Source organism: Pipra filicauda, unplaced genomic scaffold (genome assembly GCF_003945595.2).
Source record: "Pipra filicauda isolate LSUMZ 115617 unplaced genomic scaffold, ASM394559v2 scaffold141_size4267151_pilon, whole genome shotgun sequence".
NCBI classification, from domain to species: domain Eukaryota; kingdom Metazoa; phylum Chordata; class Aves; order Passeriformes; family Pipridae; genus Pipra; species Pipra filicauda.
The window spans coordinates 1,938,530-1,945,282 of NW_024103896.1; positions in this window are offsets into that span (position 1 = coordinate 1,938,530).

Sequence of the window (6,753 nt, forward strand, 5' to 3'; positions counted from 1 at the left end):
CCTAAGGGCGATTTTTGTTGGGTGACAGGGCAAGAGAGGAAGTGATCTTGTGTAGGAAGTGGTCCTGCCATTGGTGCTGCTCTTCTTGTGCCTGCCACAAAGATGGGTTTCCCTTGAAAAAAAAGCCTTATCTTTCCTAAAGCCCCAAGACCTCCCTGGCCTTGGCCAAGAGAACAAACAGGGAGTGATGCCAGGCTACAGGGACAGGTCTGTGAGCAGCTCAGGAAGAAGAGAGCCTGCTGAGCCAAGACAAAAAGCTGCTTGGAGCAGGATGACAGGTCCACCTGGGCTTGCGAAAAGGAGAGGCCATTCAGGCAACTGTTATATTGTGGTACTCCACACATTGGCTTCATCCTATACAAAAACCTGTGGGGTGGGATGGGATGGGGGATTGATAACCCATCTTCCTTTCCCAGTCCTGCAAATAAATACATTGCAAAACCCTCCACCTGGTAGCAACTCTGTTGTTCACTAAGCCATGGGATTTCTTCCTAGGAAACACTCGGGATGCACTCCTCTGCTTACAGCTGGACAGCTGCAAGAGGGCAGCACTGACTCCTTGGCACTGGTGCTGAGGGTCTTTTGGTACTGGGAAGAAGACCCCTGCAGGAGAGACTTCAAACAGAACAGCAACACCTCTTCAGCCTCCCTCAAGAGTTCCACAGCTCTACTCTTGTATCTGTGTTCCTGCAGGGCTTCCTTTCTCTTTTCCAGTTGCCTTCCCACCCGGATGCTTCACACAGGGAGAGAAGGCAGCAGAGAACGACCCTGTCACTTGAGCTCTCACTCCTCCTGGCTCTGCCCGCCCTCAGCCCCTGGGGCAGGCAGCACAGCCCCTTCCACCTGGTATCCATGACCAGCAGCTCTGGGGCAGTTTTAGCCCACGGCATTCGGGCCGCTGGAGGACAGCAGGAGTCAGAGGCTCTTCCCTATCATTACCTACGAGAAGCAGCCAGACATGGAGAGCCAAAGCCCACAGTCTGGCAGCGTGCACACTTGTTCCCTCAGGTATCCTGCTGTCACGTCACTCTCTCACAGTGGGCACACACTGACCTGGTCAGTGACTTGCCAGAGCAGCTGCCTCTGTCTTCTCCAGGGGCTTGAGGAGGTGCTTTGCACCTCCATCTGAAACTCGTTCTGTGCTTTTGCTTGCCCTGTAGCTGAAGAACCTGCCGGGAGACAGCGCATCCTGCCTGCGCTGGTGGGGCTGGAAGGGAAGGGGAGGCTGGGGACAGCACAAAAGTTGGGTGGGACACTTTTCCGGGAGGGAAGGTTATGCCCCCTCTGGGAGCTTCCTTGCCAAAACCCGCGGTGATGTGTTCCCACCGTACATGTAGGATGCAAAGTGAACCACTTGAGGGCTGTAGAGGACTTCTACCCGCAGCTTTTCCCTAGCTGAGAAGCTCCCGTCGGTGGTAGCTCACATTTTACCGGGACATAAGCGGGGGCAATGAATATTTTTTTCTTGTCCAGTCTTGTACAAGAATAATGTCCTGCAGAGGGAATACTTACTGGAATCAGAGTTGGTGGCTGCCTGCCCTACAAGGCACATCTCCTAGTAGAAGAGACTAAATCAGTGTAGGAAAAACTCAAGTTGAATACTGTAGGACTTTTAGCTGCTGTCTGTGTTTTGTCTTCTAATTTAAAGCAAGGATAGTTCTAGCAGCTCATTTTGGGTTTCTCCGTCTGCTCCCAATTCTTCTCTCAGCAGCAGGACATGTCTCTATTCCTAAGTTGTTCTTTTTTTTTTTCTTCTTTTGAAAAATTAGGTGATTTGAAACCAGTGATAAAAATAGTATAGATACAAGAAAAATATATCAATACAGGTAATAATGTGGCAATATTAATACCTATTTCAAGTTTAGAAAGGTTCATTGCGGCATCCAAACATGACACTAAGCCTGATATCTGAATTACCTCTGCCAGGAAAAACTGTTCACTTCTTTTTGCCTCACCACTCAAGTCTCTCATCTTATTTAACAAAATTGTATCTTACTTATAATCCCATCTGGTCTGGATTAGTCATTTGTAGGTAGCATTTGTTCTGTAGTAAAACATGTTCTTCCTTCCCTGGCAGGGCTCATCTATTGGCCTAGACAGCACATTTCTTGGAGTTGCCACAGGCTGTAGCACGGGCTCATCCAGGAGCCAGCGTGCAACTCTGACAACCAGAGGGGCTCTGAACACTACAATAAAAGTAAATTATATTGAAGTCAGGGCCATGCTCCTCTGACCTGACTTTTACTTCAACCCCTGTGCTTGATGTTCTGTCAGCTGGCTCTAGGCATGAAAGATTATCTAAGCCATAAAAAGATCATCACAGACTTTTGGATAAAATTCAGGCTGTCTGGCCATCACCTTTGTACTTAGCACACCAGGCGTGTTCTTACAAGCAGTGACACCAAATTAAGCCTCTACTCTCTAAGGCATATTCTGAGGTTTCTTCCTCACAAGCCTTGACTTTGTGTGCAAGTGGGAGACATTTGTTTTGCTGGCGCTTCAAGGGTGCACTGACCTTTCCATCCTGAAAGGAAAATCTTGATAAAATCACTAATTAATGACTGAGTTTGAATCATTTGTCCCAGATATGTGGATAAACAAAGAAGCTAAAGGTCTGGCTGTTAAACAGGAAAGAAAGGTTTTTCTTCATAGAGCAAACTGTTCAAATACCTAAAATTGTGATAATTGATTTATATTCAATTATTGGAGTGCACAGAAGCAATTATAGCTGTTCTTTAGAGTTCAGTTCTACAGTGAAGCGTTTCTATGCAAAAAATTATTCCTTATTAGTTACCTGCTGGTGAAAAATGGTGGTAGAAGGATGGAATTTCCTCTTTATTTAGACTTCATATCAAATTTTACCCCTTTGATCTCTGCTTTCTGTTTATTGAGAATAACACTGCTGTTTACTCCAGAACTAACGAATCTAGCTGCCAAACCAGTGACAGGGAAGAGACTGCTGGAATGGGAGGGGAACACTGGCTAGTATTATCTGCTAGAGTCCAGCTCAGCTCACAGTCACCCAGGTTGTGTTCATGCAGTCAGCAGTCAGAGCAGTAAGTGTTATTTTAATCTGTAACTCCTGCAGCTTGTTCTGGAAAATCACTGGAGTGTCCAGAGATCTCACAGATTGACTGTGAACCTCAAGCACCTTTCAGAGCGCTCAGCCTCAATACCCGAAGAAGCACTCCAGCTAGCTTAGGAGCTGAACACATCAAAGAGACATGGGAGGAGAAGGAACTATGGATGTCGTGCTACCGGAGGGTCCAGGATAGCTCTCAAGGAGTGATATCTCCGCCCAAACCCAGAGTAGAGATCTCAGTACACTCGGCACAGGCTTGAGCTCTTTACTGTGCAGTTTGGATGACAGAAAGGGTCATGTCTGCTACGTCATTGAAATGAGTCACGGGGATCAGTCCCTATAAATTCATCCTTCGTTGTTTGGTATAGAAGAGCCTGTATCACATTCTGCAATCAAGAAAATTAAAAGAGACAAAATCTGGCCCACTGCCTCTCCTGTGCCAGTGTCCCTGGTCCAGCAGCTTCTCAGGCAGGATTCTTTTGTTTGAAGAGTATCTTGGCAACAGCAAGTTAAAAAATCATTCACCTAGTTTTCACCACTGTGGAGGTACACAGAAGGTTGAAGCAGTGGGTCTGTATCCTTTATAAAGCTGAACAAAAATAAAATTTGTAACAATTATGCCCTGCTTTTCCAACAGAAAGCAGTCAGTATTCCCTATATTCTACTAATAGCTGTAGAGCTATTAGTAAAGTGATACTACTGTACCCAGTGACTTAGGTTTAACTCACTCCCAGTCTACCAGCAGATTTGCTTCTCTGAGCTGTGGCTGAAACAGCTGAGCTGAGCTCCGGCCATTCCTAGGCTGCCATGCAGCCCCCAGTTCACTCTAACTCTTTCTCGAAGATGCACTTGGGCACTGATCATAGGTTGGAGTAATGGAGGCACAGGTATAGTTCCCTTCAGCACACAGCTAAGGGGAGGCACCTACAGCAGAGGCAGGGTAGAAAATGGGGACAGTCACCTCTTCATCTGGCACAGCAAGATGTGCCAGAATTTGTTCAGCAGAACCTACAGACTGGATTACAATTAGCTGCTAAGGCTGAGGCAGTCTAAAATGCCCACCAGGAGACATCCTAACACACAAAACATGCACTAACAGATGCAGCAGAACCCATTACTACAAAGCTTGAATCCTCTCATCCCTCCCTTACTACTGACAAGTCCACATTTTCTTATATGCCCAACATTGTTGCGGAATACCTAGAGGGAGCACAGGGTTAATCATGGAGTTTTAGCTGCCTCTGGAAGAGTGACATAGATTGTATAAATAAGATGTTATCCCCCATTTCAGAGAAGGAGAGATGAAAGATCATTTGGGAAATGCTGCATATTCCTCAAATCCCACACCAGCCAATTCAAGCAATTAAAAATACTTCCCATTGACAGCAATGCAGTGATGTTGAGTCTGTGATCTCTGGACAACTGTGAGTCTGTGGACTACAACCTGAAAAATAAGGCTTTGACAGTACATTTACCTTTCATATGGAGGGGATCCAAAAAGCTTAAAAACCTACAGGCTGGTGAAGTAGTTCTCTGCCAGCAAGAGAGGGGATAATCAAGGTTACGGTAAGATATTGAAAAATATCATAAAGCAGAGAAAATAGTTCTCCCCTCACCTTCCATATTCATAGCATCACCTTTCAGCAATCCTCTGCCAATCTTTACCCACACAGATTTTGGGAGAGGGGGTCACTGCAATAAACTGTATATTTACTCTTTTATGTAAATGCGTTACAAAAACCATTGGATTTTAAGCAACTGTTCACAAGTCTCTTCAGCTGACACAAAGCTATCCTAAAAGCATTCCCAACTCTCATTTCAGGGAGGTTCGTAGTCTTGAACTCTCACATTCCCAGCTGAATTTCTTGCACATCACTACGGAATTGCTCCACCACGTTTTTTCTCTCTCGTTGCCAATAACTGCAGAATTACCTTCAGTTTTTGCACTGTTGCCAAATGCAGTTTATTTAAAAAGTCAGAAAACAAAAAGAGTTTACAATAAACTTCTGTATCTTTTTTACTAACATGATTTTATCAACTATGTAAGCTCATCCCAGGTGACCAATCATCGATGGTCAGGCTGTATTAGAGCAATCCCAAGCTCAGGCCATGAAATAGTTAATGAGCCTGTTTTAAAAAACATTTTCTAGAAGTTGCTTTGGGAAAAACACAGATGTTTAAGTCACAAAATCCTGAGATGCAGTAGTCACTATTCACGGTGAACCCTTAAATCACCGCTAAGGAAAAGTAAGATTCCCTAATTTAAAAAGAGAATGAAGGGTTCTTGTCATTCCCCTTTATCAACTTTGACTGCACATGAAGTTAATACATGTATGCTTTATCATCAAAATCTCCAGTAAAATTAGGTAATATGTGTAAAACACACCCACAACAAAATGGAGTTTAGTGTATCTGGGGAACTCAGTGCAGGCTTTGTAAAGTGAAATAGTTTGGTAGTCTGACCTCGATCCAACCAAACAGCACTCATTTCCTTTCAAAGGGACACGCTTCTTTTAAGACAGAAAAGCTAAAAAGAATCAGCTTTAGTTCATTGGGACAGACTCCTCGTAAAAGTGCATCAAAAACCCCCAAATATCTTGCGCAATTACAAAAGCTTTTATTCTTGCAGATTCTTAAGATGATGCTCTTCAGTGTTTCAGAGGAGAAAACAATTTCTCAAGGGTGTTTCTGAGTGAGACTGTTAGGTGATGTTTTCAGTGCCTGCACTATTCAAGCTGGGGGGGAAACAACCAACAAAAAGAGCCCACACATGCACAAAGGAGATCAAAGATGCAGCCTCACTAGATGGCAACCCCTGGGCTGGTTGGGTGCCCTCACCGCCTCCAGAGCGTGGAGAGGTGCTCCAGCGCTCCTCATGAGTTGCACAGAAGTCCTTTGTTTGGTCTGTGTTGTCAGCTCCTTTCCAGCCTTATTGGACTTCTCATGCCAGGTACTCCTCAAATACAAGTACATCTTCTGGCAGAAATACAGCCATACTTCGAAGAACACTGATGCTGGATTTCTTTTTTTTTTTTATTTCACTGCAAGCTCCTATAAACTAAACATCCCCCTCTGAGGAACTGTTGCAGGATAGAGGCTAAGCTGAAGAGACATCTGCAACTGCTGCTCAGTCAGGCTGACTGCTGAATCCTGCTCCCAACTTCTTGCAAACCCACAAAGAACCCTTCCAACCTGGCAGCACTGGGAATGGGCTGCTACGCCAGCCTTGTACCAGCCCAGCTCTGCTGACACCCATGGAGCCACTTCTCCACTGGTTTTAGACAAGGTCTAAGCCAAGAAGGCTGATGATGTTCAGCTTCTGAGCACCACAGCACCACCTATAAGGCAGCAGAACACCAAATGAGTGAAAAACATTGGCAGGTCAGATATATGGCACTTCATGGCCCCTTGGAATAAAAAGTTGAGACTTGAGGGCATTCAGGTTTGCAATGTCTATCCCAGAATCTATTCCTGAAGACCTCTTTTTGACATTATTTGAACAAAATCCTGCTGAAACCTGAGAGTCAGTGAAAGACACCTGAAACCAGAGATCAGACAGGACAGGCTGTAAGGTCTATTAGGATTAGCTCCCCAGTTAATACACATCTGCATATTGAGCTTGTGAGATGAATACATCCTAAGTGAAAAAAGGTTTCTTTCCTTAGCAGTGG